We start from the raw sequence: 18383 nt of genomic DNA on the forward strand, positions 1-18383 counted from the left end.
ATAACTTTTATAGAAACTGAGGAGAGATTACCTGGAGGGCAGGGAGGGGGTTACAGACAGCTTCCTGGAGGTGTTGAACTTGAGTTGAGCCTTGAAAGCTTTGCACTCAGCAAAAGAACAGAGTGGGGTTCTGGGAAGGAAGAGCAGTGGGAATTACCTGGGCCCAGTGCAAGATGAAAATGAACAGCCCCTTGTTCAAAAACTATAAGAATTTCCAGGTGGTGACAGCAGAGCATTAAGCCAATGTGGGGTCCTTCTGAGCATGGGACCCTGTGCAACTACAGAGATTGCCACACCTGTGAAGCTGGCCCTGTCATAGGGAACCTGCTGGGGTATTCTATGCTTTTGATACATCTGTGTGCTTCCCTCATCCCTTCGTTCTGGGTAGATTAAGAAAGTTTCTTCTCTAGGAGTGACTGAAGCCGGCACCGTCAGATTAATAGTACTGGGGAGGATGTCAAGTGCCTCCAGGAGGCTTGGGCTAACACTATTCCAATCAGGTAGTTTTACATCAGACTTCTAAAGATTCCTGGGAGTTTGAGGAGTGTGGAGGACCACACATTACAAAATGACCCCTTTCTGCTTCTCTTCCCTATCATTTCCTTTGTCCAACTTTGCAGAAAATAGTCTAAGTGTGAGCACTGTACGCTGTTTGGCAACATTAAATTAAAGAGGTTTCCATTCTTACTCCCTCTTTTCTCACAGCTGTGACTACAGATGACCCCAAAAATTTCAAACTGAGCTTTCTCCAACTTCAGGGATTTTTTTTTTTTTTTCCAACTTCAGGAATTTAAATGTTTTCTGTACTGTTTTTTAGTTAATATTTTTATTTAAATAGACTTCCTTTTTAACTTCAATAAATTTGTTTTATATGAGCTTTTATAGTCAGGGTCAGTAAACAATGGCTCACTGGTCAAATCCAGGCAGCCACCTGTTTTTTCAAATAAAATTTTATTGTAACACAGCCATGCCCATTTGCTTGTGTGTTTACGGCTGTTTTTGAGCTATAAGAGCTCAGTTCAGCAGTTGTAAACTCAAGGTCTACAAAGCCAAAAATATTTACTAACTGGCTCTTTGCAGAAAAAGTTTGCCTACACCTGCTCTAAGTGAAAAACAGTGTCACTTAACTAGAAGGAAAAATCATATTGGAAATAAAATATCATTAACTTCCAGCTAAACCAGTTGCCATGGAGTCAATTCCAACTCATGGCAACCCCATGCGTGTGAAAGTAGAACTGCGCCCCACAGGGTTTTCAGTGGCTGATTTGGGGGGAGCAGATCACCCGATCTTTCTTCCCAGGAGCCTCTGGGTGGACTCAAACCTCCAACTTTTTAGTTAGCAGCTCAGCACTTTAACTTTTTTCGCTTGATAAAATTTTCTCCCTGCCATTTTTGCATTCATTATCTATCTATCTAGTACCTGCTCAAGACACCCTGCAAGGTCCTGGGAACACGAAGGCAAAGAAGGTAGAAATCTCCCTACTTTCATGGGGTTTACATTTTAGTGGCATAAGACAGGCACTGAAAAAATAAGCCCTGCTCAGTATCAGTGATCTTTGATTTTCATCAGAACAAAAAATAATAAACAACTGTGCATGATGGAGTGTTGACTGAATGTTGGATAAAGGGTCCTTGAGATTGGGGGGTCACAGAAGACCTCCCTGATAAGGTGACATTTTAGAAGAAAATCAAGCATTCCTGGCAGAGAGAACAGCAAGTACAAAGGCCCTGGGGTAGGAACGGGCTTGGTGTGTTTGTTCTGGGCAGCTGGATGCTCATAGATGGCAATCTCTGGTACCTGCACACTGGTAGCTATTGAACTTCTCACTCAAGAGTGCATTGGGGAGGACTGCACATCTGCCATATTGAACGTTCCAGCATTACACTGCCTGAGGGTCAGGACTGGATCTGAGCATGACTCTGAATCACACCTGGGGGAGCCAGAAAGTACAGTGTCCCAATTGGGTTCTCTGGATGCAGATGCTGAGATGGAGTTTGCGTGCAAGATGTTTATTAGGGATCAACACCTGTGAAAGGAAGTGAGAAGAAGCAGGATTGGGTGGAAGGGGAAGCTGTAATGCAGGCCCAACAAGGCTTTGGCCAACCAGGTGGGGAGCTCTGAGGTGAACATTACTGATCAGCCTGTCCCATGTCAAGCAGCGATGGCCAGGCCTGTCTGCCCCATCTTGCTCAGTTACAGAATGCAGGCTGCCCTGTGAAGGGCATGGCCTCGAGTGAGACTCCCTCTGCAGCCAAGGCTGACCCTGAAGGAGCTAACAGCTGGAGACCGTCTGCTGACCACACACCCACAGCTTGTGGGCCAGTCCTTCCTTAAAGGAGGGTCTGGGCAGTGCGTCTCTGGGGCATCCACACAGGGAAACACTTTGCTGAGGGTTGACCCTTCTTCTTGCTGTTCTTCTGCCCTAACGCCCTGCCCCACTGCACCTCTCCCATTCTTCCCCCAGGACTTTGTACCCAGCTCCCCAACGGGATCAGAAAGTAACCTGAAAGCTAAATGCAGCTAAGGAGTCAGCTGGGACAACTTAAGACACAAAGTTTTTTCTCTGAAGTTTTTAATTTGAGCCATCAGGACTCCCTAAATAAATAAATTTGTTCATTAGCTCATCCACTAAGAAATTATGAGTATGATGTACAGCAGCAAAAACCTCACGGAGAATCTCAGCCACTCTGTGAGATTGGAGGCTATGAATATTTTCTAGTGCTCCCTGAAACACACTGAATAGATACCCACTGTCTGAAGTGATTTGTGAGCCTGGATGGTTTCTGATGCCTTGGATGCCTCAGGCGTGTTGGCTGACTAACACACCACAGAGAGGGGGACAGAGCCACGTTTTAGTTACTCATTGAAAACCACAGGACCAGATTAAAGGCCTTCTTCAGCTCAGGAAAAATCTGGAAATTTCCCTGAGGAACCCCTGGGAGGAGCAAACGGGTGTTGTCCCCAAGTCGTCCTCCTTCTCCTCCCCACAGGTTATAGCAGCGGAACCCTCTCTTGATAGAAAACACTTTGAGAACCCTTGTTCTAGGCCAATGTTCTTGCTTTAGGGAGGACTTTTCAAGCAGAGACCAATATAAGTGAGGTAACTTGTGGCAGATCGCACAGCCAGCTCAGAAAGGCCCAGGCCAAGAACCCCAGTCGCAGGGCCTCTCAATCCCCTGTCTTCTTTATCACTGCCCGCAGCAGGGCCACTCTCTCGCCATAGCCAGGCCCCACGACTGCTTGGCGCCCTCTGGACTTGACGCTGGGCCTGGCTCCCTCCACCCTCGGGGTCCTAGCCTGCCCTCTGCGGAACCGGAAATGCCGTTTCCCATCATCCTCTGCAGCATTGCTGCGTCTTCCGTATCACCTCGTAAAGCCTTCATCAAAGCGCTTCCCTGAACACGGCTCAGAACTGGTCTCCTTTAACAGGGAGATTTGCGCAGGTCCCACCACTGCCCTAAGGAGCCCCTGAGGCGTGCAGGGGAAGACCCCACAGCTGAGCAAACTTGGTACAACACAGCACCCGGTCAGGGAGGAAGAACCAGCCTGTGTGAGTTGTGTGAAAGTGCTGGTTGATGCTCAACGGGGAGAAGCTGGGGAAATTGCCTGAGAGAGAAGGTTTAGGTAAGGAGGGAGCAGCTGCCAATGTCCCTAGAGGCTCTCAGACTGACCAGAGAGGGAGCTGTTCATGATTCTTACTGTCTTTTGTGTCCAGAGGTGGCATCTTCTGCCACGCTTTGGGATGGACCACGACCTCAATCTCCCTGCCGTGCCTCCACCTGCCTTAAGAACTCTGTGCGTCCCCCTGAGAACTTGAGAGGCTGCTGTTTGAGGAACCAACTACTACTTCTTCAGTCATCAGCCAATATGCCTGAATCCCAAACCAAGTCCTTTGGAAAATAGAAATTGGACTTAGGAATGTAAAAGCAGGGAATTAGGTCCTTGGTGGAATTCAGCAAAAAAAAAAAAAAGATCTAGGTATATGTCTTAGTTTTCTAGTGCCACTAACAGAAATACCAAAAGTGGATGGCTTTAACAAACAGAAGCTTATTCTCTAGCTGTCTAGCAGGTTACAAGTCCAAATTCAGGGCATCAGCCCCAGGGGGATGGCTTTCTCTCTCTGTTGGCTCTGGAGGAAGGTTCCTTGTCATCAGTCTTCCCCTGGTCAAGAGGCTTCTCAGGCATAGGAACTCCAGGTCCAAAGGATGCCCTCTGCTCCTGGCGCTGCTTTCTTGGTGGTATGAGTTCCCCAAATCTCTGCTTCCCTTTCCTTTTTATCTCTTGAAAGATAAAAGGTCGTGCAGGCCACACCCCTGGGAAGCTCCCTTTACATTGGATCAGGGATGTGACCTGGGTAAGGGTATTACAATCCCACCCTAATCCTCTTTAACATAAAATTATAATCACAAAATGGAGAACAACCACACAATACTGGAAATTATGGCCCAGCCAAATTGATACACGCATTTTTAGGGGGGACATAATTCCATCTATGACAATATGGGCAAGTGAAGATCTGATCTATGGATCAGGAGTCAGACAATCTAGGCGGAGCTTTTTTGTTTGTTTTTGTTTTGTGTTTAACAGGACCTCTGGTATCAGAACTATCTAGGATGTGTGTTTAAAATCTAGATTCCTCAGACCCACTGAATCAGAGTTTATTAGGGGGTCCCTGGAAATCTGTACTTTCTCCAGCTCAGATCAGTCTGACCAGATGGAGCTCAGTCCTGTGTCCACCACCTGACCAGTGAACTTCTTGGGACCTGAGTTATCTATTCTCTAAAAGTGGATTGCATAATTCTTTTATTTCTGGAGATTTTAGAGTTTACAGTGCACTTTCTTGTGTGTGGTCTCATTTGGTTTTCACAGCCACCCTAAGATGCAGATAGGGACTGTCACTATCAGCAGAAAGCTAGGCAGAGCCAAGGAAAGGACCTGGGGACAGAAGAGGGAGGGTAGGAGTGGCAGGCAGAGTATATGGGGGCTGGACTGGATGGAAAAAACCAAGACTAAACCCACTGACATTGAGAGAAATGACTCATAGTGACCCTATAGGACAGAGTAGAACTGCCCCATAGGGTTTCCAAGGAGCAGCTGGTGGATTTGAACTACCGACCTTTTGGTAGCTCTTAACCACTGAAGGATCCCCCCTAAGTGGATGCATCACCCCCTTAACCAAATCATCACAGTGAAAAAAAGAAAAATTGAAGAGGTCAGGGGAGCACCTGCCAGGAAGTCCAGCAGCCACCCAGAGGTGATTGTCACACTCACAGAGATGTTGTTAGGAGCCAACAGGAACAAAGGAAGCACAGGAAAGGGAGCTTGTGCAGGGAGAGAGGAGAGGTGGCAGTTAGTGGGGGTGGGTGACAAAGGATATGAGGCAGAAGGAGGGAAAAGCTACGAGGAAAGAAGCCCAAGGTTGAAGTGGTTGAAGGGCCTCTTGCCTGGCAGTTTGGAGTGAGCTGTGGGAAATGCTGTTCTTTCCAGGAGCCTGGAAGGGAGTGGCCACCTCAGGGATGGGTGTGAAGAGGTTACATTTCCTGAAGGAGGCATCTGTCAGTCTGCATCTGTTTCCAACCAAGTTGAGCAGGAAAAGCTTTGGGATGGCTGTGAGCCCAGGGATCAGAGATGGGAAGTGATGACGGCATGAATCATTGGGAAGGAGAAAGAGGAGAAGATGATGAAGCATGATTTGTTCTTCTCTCAGTCCATTACTGGTTATCTCCTTCCTTGTTACTTCTGTTCAGCCCTGATGGTCTAGAGCCAAAAGGCTGCTTCTTATCTGACAGAGATCCTTCTTAAGATCCGTTTTCAGCCTGCCCACCCAGCTCAGTCACCATCAAGGAGAGGGCCAGGATTGCCTTTAGGCTTTGAAAGGCTATTGGTTTTTATATGGCTGAAGATCCTGATATGATATATAAGGAATAAAGAATGGGCCAATGCAAAGGTCTCAATGCAGGACTTTAATATTCAATCTACCCTGGCTGTGCCATCTCTGCTTTCCTGTCTTCTCTGAATATGAAGAACACCTAATAGTATCCTTTGGCATAATAAAAACCACCCCATCAGAGGGGGAAGTTCAGTTTTGTTTTGGTACTGCATCTTCCTCTTTTCTTCTTTCCAGGCCTTTCAGAGCAACAGTCTGGCCCTAAGGTTGACCAGTGTTCCCAGTAAGAGTAGGAGAGAAAATAAAAGGACCAAAAAACGAAGGATTGGAATGACTGTGTCAAGCCAGAGATGCTGAGAGACAGGACAGTTGGGAAAGCCCGGGCCCCTGCACTGTTGTACATTGGACCCTCAGGGCCTGTGTTCATGGCCATTCTTGGGCCAGACCCTCTGAGCAACAGCCTGGCAGTCAGTGCAAACACACATTTATGCCTTTGACTCTCTGGTAGCCACAAAGAAATGCATTGTGGGGCATCTATTTTATGCCCCTCTTTCCTACTGCATCCAAAACTTGAGCTAGAAGTCAACGAATATCAAGGGGCAGAGAGGGATGTGGAAGTATATTCAAGTTTGTAGGAGACAATGTCTATGCCTTGCCTATATTCTCTCATCCCACTCCAAAATCCACCTGTACACCAACAGCTTACTACCTCAGTCACGATGATCTCTCTGCCCCAGGGCTTTCTCTGGCCTCGAGTAAATGCTTTGCCTACATATGGAGTAAGTTGAAAGTGCTGGGGAGTCAGTGCTCCAGAGGTAACCAATGAGCTATGGGAGTTGGTGGGTAAACACCTTGGCCTGCTCCTGAGGTATGTGCCTCTCAGAGGATCTTCGTCAGGCTTAAGGCCAGTTGTCCATGGGAGCAACGTGCTCATTAACAATCATTTATTGATTTCTCCTTTTCCTATCTCACTTTCTCTCTTCCTTACCATGCTTGTTGGGACCACCTCATAAAGAAGCTCCTTGCGCCCAAATCTTTGATTCAAGGTATGCTTTAGGGGAAAGCCACACTAACAGTGTGGGGCTGAGAGAAGAAAATATGGGGATTATCCTCACCCACTTGGAAGACTGTGATTGGGCACCTAAATAGAGTTCATTAGTCTACATCCCTATTGGCTCTACCAGAGGAAAAGCTAAACATCAAGTGTACGGAAGGCAAGAAGGAACAGGGAATTGGACCACTGAGCAGATACTGCTTAGTGAGGACAGTTCTACGGAAAACTGAGTTGGTCTGCAGAACCCCCAAGTCTACAAATTGGTCCTCTTACCTACTCTGGACCAGTTTTACCTGGCACAGGAAGGCAGAGGGATTTTGTGTGAGGAAGGCAAGAGGTGTTCTGAGAAGCCAAGTCAATTCCAAGGCATCATTCCCTTTTGTAAGTACCTCATCTTGGGAAGCACAGTATCGCCTGTCCCAGATGCTGCAAAGACTTAGAAGCAAGCTCCAGAAAACCCTGGCAACCTGGAAAACACAAAACAGTTAGCACGGGTCAAGAGAACTCAGTGTTGCTTGGAAAGAAAGAAACGTCTTGAACTGCTTTCCAAAGAGCCCCAAACCTGAAGCCGGCATGCAGCCATGAGCATGGTCCTTCGCTGCATACAGCATGTGGCCCATTTCCTCTTGAGCCTTTTCCTCTGCTCATCCATCCCTCTCACCAGTTGACTTTTCCTCTCTCAGCCCACCCCAGCTGCTTGGCCACTAAACCACAGGAGATGAGGAAGATTTCCAGGGGAGAAACTGGGAGCATGCTGGGTGGCCAGAGGGTGAGCAATCACGTCAGTGAGCTCAAGTGGGGAGGTGAGTTCCTAACACCCAGGCCCTAACACCCAAAGGGGGGTGGGGCAGGGGTGGGGGGGAGACTCTCCTTGATTCTGAAACCCTTGTGTATTTTCAGGGAAATTTTATCCATATGTTTCTGATTCATTTACACTTAACTCATCAAAATGTTATTTGCTAAGATCTATTTGAAGTCCAAGAAATCTTGTAGCAAGTCTGTTTAACGAGCCTAAAGAGCTCTTTTACTCTCCTTTATTTTTTGGGAAGGGAATGGGATTCTTTTTTCCCCCTTTTTCTCTCCAGAAAACCAAGCAATCGTATCCTATATAGTGATTTAGGCCTATGAACTCAAATCTTTGTATTTCAGGAAGAACAGGAAGGAAAAAATCCAGGTAGTGGGCTCAAAGCCACCTGACCTGTGTGATTATATTTTGGTCACTCACCTTCTTTTCTTCTCATAGCATATTCAACCATCCAAGCTGCTCTAGTGACAGAAAAAGACGCTGAATACCAAAGGGCTCTACAGTATTGAAGATGCTATCGTTCCTATCTGCTATACTTGATGTGCAGCCCTGGTGGCACAGTGGTTAAGAGCTCCACTGCTAACCAAAAGTTGAGCAGTTCAAATCCACCAGCCATTCCTTGGAAACCCTATGAGGCAGTTCTGCACTGTCCTATAGGGTCGCCATGAATTGGAATCGACTTGAGGGCAACGGGTTTTATATTTGATATCAGAGTCCCTGGGTGGTCCAAATGATTAATGTGGTTGGCTGCTAACCAAAAGGTTGAAGGTTTGAGTTCACCCAGAGGTGCCTCAGAAGAAAGGCTGGCAATCTGCTGCAGAAAAGTCAGTTGTCAAAAATCCGACAGTTATACTCTGACACACATGGGGTCACCATGAGTCAACTTTTTATGTATTTGGCATCACCTTCTCACCATCTGTGCCTGGCCCAGGCTTCAGTGAGGTGAATTACATTGTTAATAAAAGTCTTCAAGATGAAAATAAGTCCAAAGGCCTGTAAGTGTGGCAAAGATCAAAAGTAATTATTTGACATTAAGGTTCTAGTCTCCAGAATCAGCTGAATGAAAGAAATGGGCTAAAACTAGGAACTGCTGGATGAAAATAGGAGCAGGAAGAACTGACCATCAGGGACCTGAGGTACCAGATTATTAACTAAAGAAACTGTAGAATCTTCCTTCCTGTACATACTTATTGAAAGGAGAGTCAAATTCACCTTCTCATCACTGCTCCTCTGACCTACTAAGTTGCTAACTTGCAGCCCTTCCCTGAGGCAGGAGAATGGACAAGATGACCTCCAGAGGACCCTTGCCCACTTCAGGGTTTTTACCATTTTTCCATTAGCCCAGCTTAGCTCAGCAGAGTCCACTAAGAACAGAAGGCCATTATGTCATTCTGTCCTTAGGACCACAGACTCCCAGGGATGAAAAGGTCAGATGCCTCCAGTGCCCTTAGGGGCAGCCCACAGCTGTTGAAGCTTTGTCATTCAGAGGGAGGACAAAGCCAAAAGAGTAACCATGGGCTCTCCCAGCTGGTGAGCCTGGCCCCCAGCCTGTCTCCTTCATTCAGCCAAGGCGGAGACTAGGCTGCTTTGATTATTTTGGCTCCTGAGCAGACAGTTAAGGTACCATGGTATGAGGACAGCAGCTTAGATGCTGGGATGACATCAAGTACTGAGGGCAGAGGTGGGGAATCTGAAGCCAGCTGTGCACAGGTGAATGCTGATGTCCACAGAATCCCAGATAGGAGGAATGCCATTGCTTACTGAGCATTTAAGTCTAGCCATCTCCTCTACCGAGAGGGGATCACGTCCCACGTTGCTTTTTCATCCCATACCAAAGTTCCATTTTATGGATGGAATAGTTCCTGTATGGATCAACACATCTTTATTGAAGGCCAGCCACATGCTCAGTCCCTTGTGACACTCTGTAAAGAAGGCGGAAGTGTATGAAACAAGTCCTCTATCCAAGAAGGAAAGATACAAGAAGGGAAGCAAGACATTATCAATTGTTAAGTTTCAGACTAGGAGCAGAACCACAAATGCTGAAACTAAATCAGAACTTCTGGAAATGACTTCTCTTTTGATTATCTCTAGAGACAGAGGGTCCCATTGGTGACCTAGATCTCCATCATAGACAGACAAGATCATTCTGTCTATGTCTTCCCAAAGACAGAACCCATTCCCAAATTTGTCCAGACCAATAGGCTTCTTTATAATATTAACACCTCTCAAGTCTCAGCATTATAGGGGAGAAGTCCATGAAGATGTGCCCAAGACAGAAACCACAGTGTTTTTGCAACCTAATCTCAGCAGTGACATTCCATTGCTGCTTCTGTAAGGTGAGGGGCTTACATAGAGTGTGCATACCAGGAGTCAGGGATCATCAAGGACCGTCTTGGAGGCTGCCTTCCACATCCCACTAGACTGGAAGTTAGGAATTGTACTTTCTAACTGATTCATCCTTTGCTGCTTTCTGGGCATGAGACCTAGGCCAAATCTTCTCGTGCCTCTGGAACCTCTGTTCTATCTGCAAAGCTAAGAAGGAAAAGTTAAGAGGATTTCCAAGTTAATAAAATCCATGACTCAGTGCCGTTGAAGAATGAGTGAGGCTAAGTGCCTTAGAAAGTCAATGCTCTTCCTCCTCCTACGGAAGACCCTCTCCTCAGCCCATACATATGAACATGTTATGATGAAAGCCCTTCTGGCAGGGAGGCCACTACATCCAACCCATATTCATACCCATACCTCGCCCTCTCTTTCTGTAGGGAAGTACTTCTTGGAGTTTAACCTTCACCTGTTCCTCTGAAACCTTGTTCCTTCTTATCTGTGCCTGGTTTCATTGGTGCCCAAGAACAGTTCGTTGAGGCTTCTCTCTCTAATAACCTTTAAGTAACTTGAATACAGAGAACCTGGCCTCCTAGATGCCTGAGAAACAGATGACTTTCTGTTAGCAAACCATCTTAAGCCAGTCACTGGTGCCCAATTCAGAAATGAGGATGTCATACTTGGCTGCCCCCACCCTGTGACTCATTCCCTGGTTAGTCGCCCTGTGGCCCTTTTTTGACCAGGGTCCATAGGTCAGAAGGATACTGAAGGTGACAGAGAAAACTACAAGGAACTAAGAAAAGAGAGGAAGAGGAGGAGATTGTCTGAAATTAGGCTTGGCATTGTGCTTAGCACCTAACACGTTATTTCACTGAATCTTTGCAGCAGACCTTTGGTAACATCTTTATCCACATTGTGTAGAGGAGGAGGCTAAGGCTTATTATCCGCAGTGAGTACATCAGAACCAAAATCAGCCCAGGTCTGTTTTACATTGAACCTTGAACCACTCTTAAACCTTGCCTCATTGTACCTTAGATTAGTTTGGGCTAAAGCAAATTCTCTTCCCTCTAACCAATAAAAGAAAATATTGTTGGAATTCTATAAGAATTTAATGGACAAGGGTCACCAAAAATGGTTTTATTTACGCAAACCTGAGCTCTGGTGATGCAGTCATTAAGCACTCAGTTACTAACCACAAGGTTGGTGGTTCGAACCCACCGCTGCTCTGCAGGAGAAAGATGTGGCAGTCTGCTTCCATAAGGATTACAGCCTTAGACACCCCATGGGAAAGCTCTCCCCTGTCCTATAGGGTCGCTCTGAGTAGGAATCAACTTGATGGCAAGGGGTTTGGTTTTGGTTTTTTGAGGACAATTTTCCTTCTGTTACCCTCTGTGGACTGAAGGTTCTATTTAGAGCACTAGCCTTCATTAGGACTATGGGTGATGTCAGGGAAAGATCGGAGGTAAGAATGTTTAAACCCCAACCCTTTGCTATCAAGTTGATTCTGACTCATAGTGACCCTATAGGAAAGAGTAGAACTGCCCCATAGGGTTTCCAGGGCTGTAATCTTTGCAGAATCAGTTGTCACATCTTTCTCTCACAGAGCAGCTGGTGGGCTCGAACCACCAACCTTTCAGTTAGCAGCCAAGCACTTAACCATTGCACCACCAGGGCTGCTGCTTTAGACCCCAGTGATATAGATATCTAATGTAGACTTTAGAACCAGAGGTGGGCTACTTCCAAAATAAATACCTAAAACTGTGGGAGGGGCAAGGAGGTAGGCAGTTGGCAGAGGCTGGAAGAATTTTGAAGAATGTGTTAGAGCAAGCCTAAGTTGCCTTGAGTAGACTTTAGTAGAAATCTGGATGTTGAGGGCGCTGCTGGCTGGAGCCTCATTCAGATGAATGGGTCAGTTTTAACCCTAGGCTCTTTTCCCACAACCACGTCCGTGAACAGAACGGCAGTCAGGCCACTTGAGGTTGGCCCATCAGCCTCACCTTCTGCTTCTCTCCTGGCCTTCCTCTTGGAGCCTCCTACGCCTGAGAGGAGAAGGCATCTCTGCTTTTGCCAACTTCTTCCTGGACCATGCACTGCCTGGCTAAAAAGGACCAGCTGTGTGAGAATGGGAAGTAATGCTCATAAATGACCTATAAATTTTATTTACTCCCATAAGCACATCAGAATAATAAGAACTTGAGAGTCTCTCACAGAGATGAACCCTGGTGGTGCAGTGGTTAAAATGTTGGTTGCTAACCAAAAGGTTGGCGGTTCAAACCTACCAGCCGCTCCATGGGAGAAAGATGTGGTAGTTGACTTCTGTAAAGATTTACAGCCTTGGAAACCCTACAGGGCATTTCTACTCTGTCCTACAGAGTCTCTGTAAGTTGGAATCAACTTGATGGCAGTAGGTTTGGTTCAGTACCTTACAACCTCCCCAAATCTCTCTCCCCCGGCATTGAGAGAGAAGCCTGAGAACCACCCACCAGGGCCAAGTTTTCAGGAGGCTCAGGTGCATGCTGTCCCTGCTAAATCCAGAACTTCCCAGACCCTATGAGCAGTGACTCATTGATGAGAGCAGCAGCCCAGAACTGACTGCAGAATTCTTTCTTTTCTTGCCACAAGCCCTGCCTGCTAAAGTGCACAAAAAGGGTTTATGCCTCATTTGTGAAGCCAAAGGCCCCTTACAGTGCATCAAAGACCTTTAGGTACCAAAAGTCCAATGTGTTCCCTATGATTACAAAGCATCTACTATTGCAGGCACTGTATTCAGCTTGTGGGAAGGGTTATCTCATTTAAGCTTCAGAATAGCCCTAGAGGGTTGCTCTGTTTATCCCTCTTTGCAAATGAGAAAACCAAGAGTCAGGGAGATGAAGAAACTTGCTGAAAGTCACATAGCTATAGTGGTTGAACTTGGATTTGGACCCAGGCAGTGTGACCCTATTCAAGCTGTGGCTCAATAATGCCCCAGCTCTCAATAAATGCAGCTGGAGGTAGCTTTTCCCTGTTTAGGAGGCCAAAGCCGAGACGTACACTTCAGATCTCCTTAAGAACAAGCTTTCTGAGGGAGGTTATGCTCTCTCAACATACCAGTGTGATACCAGTCTGAGGGCCTAAAAGATGGGGTCCCCTTCACCACGCCTCTCACTGGGTAGCACCATTTGAGAAACAGCTTTCTGCTGAGTAGTCAGCAGCCTTTCCCCATAGCCCACACCCACCTTCCAGGGAACCCCAACTTTTACTCACTAGCCAGGATGACAAAAAGACAAAGGGAATGGAGCCCTCCACTTGGAAGTGGGAATCCAGCCTCTTCACGTGTCCCCTGGCTTCCCTCAACCCCAGTGCTTACAGAGTGTGGTTTGGGAATACGAAGGAAGGGTAGGGGCAGGCAGTCTGCAGTCCTGGATGGAAAGCATGCTGCTGTTGTTAGTCGCCATTGAACCAGCTCTGACTCACAGAAATCCCATGTACAACAGAACAAAACCGCCTGGTCCTGCACCACCTCCATGATCATTGGTATGCTTGAGTCCATTGTGACAGGCACTGTGTATTTTGAGTGCATTCCAACCCATGGGCTCATCGTCCAGCACTATATCGGACAATATTCTGTTGTAATCCATAGGGTTTTCACTGGCTATTTTTAGAAGTAGATCACCAGGTCTTTCTTCCTAGTCTGTCTTAGTCTGGAAGCTTCACTGAAACCTGTCCACCAAGGGTAACCCTGCTGGTGGCATAGCTTTCAGCATCATAACAACACTCAAGCCACCACAGTATGACAAACTGAGATGGGTGCTGGCTGTAAAGCTACTGTCTCTCAAATGGGGAAATTGGACTGAACACCCTCGAAGGTACCATCCAGATGTGCTCCTAATCACCTTCTGTGGAAGCTGGTGAAGAGGGGGGCAACGTGGAAAGGAACAGGAGACACACTGAAGTTAATTTGTAGATGCAGATTTCTGAACTGTCAGGAGCCTTGGGAATCGTCCAGTCCACCCCTTCATTTTACAGATGAGGAAAATGAATGATACCAAATGGCTTTTGAAGCCCTTTGTTGGGCTGCATCAAGTCTTGGTCAGCCTAGTTCACGCCTGTGTCCACTATGTCTCCCTTTGCCTCACATGTATCCAGGGGCTCCTCGGACCTTCCATGAAGCTTTGAACTGGCAATCCCAGTGGCAACTCTTTAGCCTGGGAATGTTTGCTTTGGAAGAAGAGGCAAGCACTCTAGAAAGATGAGAGGATTCTAGGTAAGGGGACCATATGATTAATTGTCTAAACTGGTACACTTTCAAGAAGGAAGAGGAGTATTATTAAAAATTATTCCAGGGCAAACCAGGAAAAACAGGGACATACTGCTACTCTAACCATAAGAGTAAACTGGAGGGTCAGTGAAAAAGAGGAAGACTCTCAACAAGATGGATTGACACTATGGCTACAACAGTGGGCTCAAACACAGCAATGATTGTGAGGATGGCACAGGACTGGGCAGTGTTTCGTTCTGTTGTACATAGCACCTAACAAAAACAAAACAACAACTATAAGAGATCTTAAAACCCATCGTGGTGGAGAAGGAAGCCATGTGTAAACATTCACCTGGGATGCAGGAGGCCTGGGCTGGCTTGTTCATTTCGTCCACAGACACTTCCTGGACACCAACACTGTGGCCATTCCAGAGCTGAGGGCGTTGCCGTTGGCAAACAGGCAAGGACCTGAATGCACACAGCCTAGACTTTGGTTATTCAGACCCTGCTATTAACTAGATGTGCTTTTCTCAAGCCACTGCCCTCTCTGGACCTCATGTTCATCTCCAGAAAATGAGGAGTTGAACCACATCACCTCCCGGGCCCCTCCCTTCAAGCTGTGGCATCTGGGAGTCAGTGGGACCTCCGGCTGAGAGAGAGGTCCCAGCACAGTAGCCTCCAACCTTGCCAGCCCAGTGCACTAACCAGCAGAACACATGGTCTCCCTGCTCAGGCCCCCCAACTCCCGCCCTCATCCAGCCTGTCCCAGCTCCACCCCACAATGTGTTCTTTCTCTTCTTATTTGATGTATAGGAACATACTGAGAGACCTTGGGAAAGAACCTCACACACACACACACACACACCCCAGAATCAAATATTAAAAGTCACAACATTCCAACAAGTGTATAGGATATGCCAAGAATTCCCTGGACTTGCCTTCCATGAAACACCTGGTCGTGTTTAACGTGAGCTGCAAATACGATTTCCACGTGTAGACTCTCGGTGGGGATGGTAGGAGGTGGACTGGACATCCTCAGCAGGGGCCATGCAAGCATGGGTCATCCCATCTTCTCCTAAGGGACAGGTTCTATCCTTGTCAGGTAGCCTCTGACAAAGAGGGAGAGTGCTAGCCTTCCAGCTCTCTGCTGTGACCTTGCTTTGGAGATACTCTTTAACCTGAGCTCTGCCATGAACTCCCTAGGAGCCAGCAGATGGAGAAACAGAAGGGAAATGGCTGGTAAGGCCCATTGGCTTCCCATGGAAGACCTCAGCCTAATAGAAGTTGTCATGTGTCAGCTTAGGACATGAGCAGGGCTCGCCTGGGCAGCAGCTGCTCTGGCGGCCCAAGGCCAAAATTGTGCTGATGTGAGGGAGTGTCCATTAGTCAGTTTAGGAAAGTAGGCCCAGCTCCAAGACTGGAGAAAGGAAGGAGCCCAGGACCCATGATAGCATGAATACAGTCAAGCAGCAGATGAAGGTGGAAGGAACTCTAACTGCAAAATCGACCTCTTGTCATAGGATCACTATAAGTCGGAATCGACTCGATGGCACTGGGTTTTTTGGGTTTATCCACTCCAGTTCCTGGTGCTTAACGATGCTGCCTTGCAGATGTCGTGAACAAGAGAAAGGCAGGAAGAGCCAGACGACATAGGACCCATCTGTATTGCTCTTCTAGTGCCATATTGTCGCAACTCTGGAGGCTGCAAATCCAAATCAACATGTCAACCAGGTCATGCTCACTCCGAAGGCTCTAAGGGAAGATACTTTCTTGTCTCTACCAGATTCTGGTAGCCCCAGGTGTTCCCTGGCTTGGGATCCTCACACAGCAGTCCTTCGTCTGTTTCTCTGTGTCTTTTCTCCTCTTTTATAAGGACATCACTTAGATTAGGACCCACCCTACCCTGTAAGTAGCCTTGGTGGTGCAATGGTTAAGAGCTATGGCTGCTAACCAAAAGGTCAGCAGTTCAAATCTACCAGCTGCCCCTTGGAAACCCTATGGGAGAGTTCTACTCTGTCCAATAAGTTCACCATGATATGATCTTGTGCTAACTTACAGATACCTTCAAAGATTCTGTCTCCAAACAAGGTCACATTCACAGGTACCAGGGGCTAGGATTTCAACATAACTTTTGGGGGAATACAATTCAACCTGTAACACTATTCTTTTTGTTTGTTTGTTTTTGTTTTAGGAATCACTATTCTAAAGAATTTTTTTTTTTTTTTTTTTGGTATTTTGGATGAAGGTTTACAGAGCAAATTAGTTTCTCGTTAAATAATTAATACACATATGTTTTGTGACATTGATTGCCAACTCCACAACATGTCAACACTTCTCCCCTTCTCAACCTTGGGTTCCCCATTACCAGCTTTCCTGTCCCCTCCTACCTTCTCATCCTTGCCCGTGGGCTGGTAAGCCCATTTAGTCTCATTTTGTTTTATGGTATTGTCTAATCTTTGGCTGAAGGGTGAACCTCAGGAGTAACTTCAGTACTGAGCTAAAAGGGTATCCTGAGGCCATCCTCTTGGGGTTTCTCCAGTCTCTTTCAAACCAGTAGGCCTGGTCTTTTTTTTGTGAGTTAGAATTTTGTTCTGCATTTTTCTCCAGCTCTGTCTGGGGCCCTCTATTGTGACCCCTGTCAGAGCAGTTAGTGGTGGTAGCTGGGCGCCATCTAGTTGTGCTGGATTCAGTCTGGTGGAGGCTGTGATGCTTGTAGTCCATTAGTCCTCTGGACTAATCTTTCGCTTGTGTCTTTGGTTTTCCCATAACACTATTCTTAAGCTGTGTTCAACCTTCCCAAAATTTCCCAGATCTTGGAGTCTTACGGATTCAGAGGGATCGTGGTACCCAACTCTCATTTTACAGATGAGTATCCTGAAGCCCAGAGATGTTCCAAGAACCCATCTCAGGGAGTCCAGTTGGGTAAGACCAAAGCATCCAGCCCAGTATTTTACTTATGCACTATGTTCTTTCCCTGTTTCTTACAGATAAAACCAAAAACTAAACCCATTGCCATCGAGTCAATTCCAACTCATAGCGACCCTATAAGGGCAGAGTAGAACTGCCCCATAGTGTTCCCAAAGAGTGGCTGGTGGATGTGAACTGCTGACCTTTTTGGTTAGCAGCCATAGCTCTTAATCACTGTGCCATCAGGGCTCCAATAAAATACAGAAATGTCATAAGAAGGTAAACTGTGGATTTTATTAATTTAATCTTTGAAGACTCAATTTTTTTATTCTTTTAATCGCTATTCAATTTTTTTTGTTTAGAATTTTTCTACAAATCTCACAATATCGTGTCTTTGAAAGTAACAATGTTAAATTTTGTATTGCGGTGTCTTCTAAAATCCATTCTTAAAATGGTTAAAGAAGATTTAGAAGCCTATAAAATTGGTTTAAAAATCTTATATAAAGAAGTTATAACATTTTTCAAAATGATGAATTTCCTTTATAAGTGGCTAAAACACACCAATTGCTTCTGGGCCCCCAGTTCCCTTTAGTAGATATTTGAATATATGGTATCTGGATCTTTTTGTGCTCTACTTCTTCCTCCCTCAGGAGGTCTTCAGTTTTAGCGGTCCTGAACTGTGAGTTCCTCTTTTGCGGATAACCAGAAAAAGTGGTTAGTCTTTGGGAGAAATAGGTAAAGAATGTACAATTGTTACAGGAAAATGGAAGGTTTTGTGATGAAAATGAAGAAGAGAGAACAGAGGCAAGGGAAACATTTTGAATCTCAGAGGCCTTTTGTAGTGAGAGTTAGGAGGAAAGGGAGCGGGTGTGTGGGGTCAGAGGATAAAACTTCAACAGGTCTAAGCCATGTGTTAAGAAAGGCCCACTCAGTTAAAGTTCAGTTAAAGTCAACAGAAGCATTCAAACATTCCAACTCACTAGGGCCCTTCTCGGCCCACCGTGCTTCTAGGGACTGTGTTAGCATCCCCAGTTGTAAAATCAGAATGGCATTGGCCGTTTGTGTGAGAGCAGATGCAGAAAACCGCCTTTTAGCACGCTCATTATTGGCAGCAGAGCAAAATGATTGTCCAGCCTGTCATTAAAACAGCAGGGGAGCAAAATCCTGAAA

Source organism: Loxodonta africana, chromosome 6, assembly GCF_030014295.1.
Source record: "Loxodonta africana isolate mLoxAfr1 chromosome 6, mLoxAfr1.hap2, whole genome shotgun sequence".
In the NCBI taxonomy this organism is placed as follows: Eukaryota; Metazoa; Chordata; class Mammalia; order Proboscidea; family Elephantidae; genus Loxodonta; species Loxodonta africana.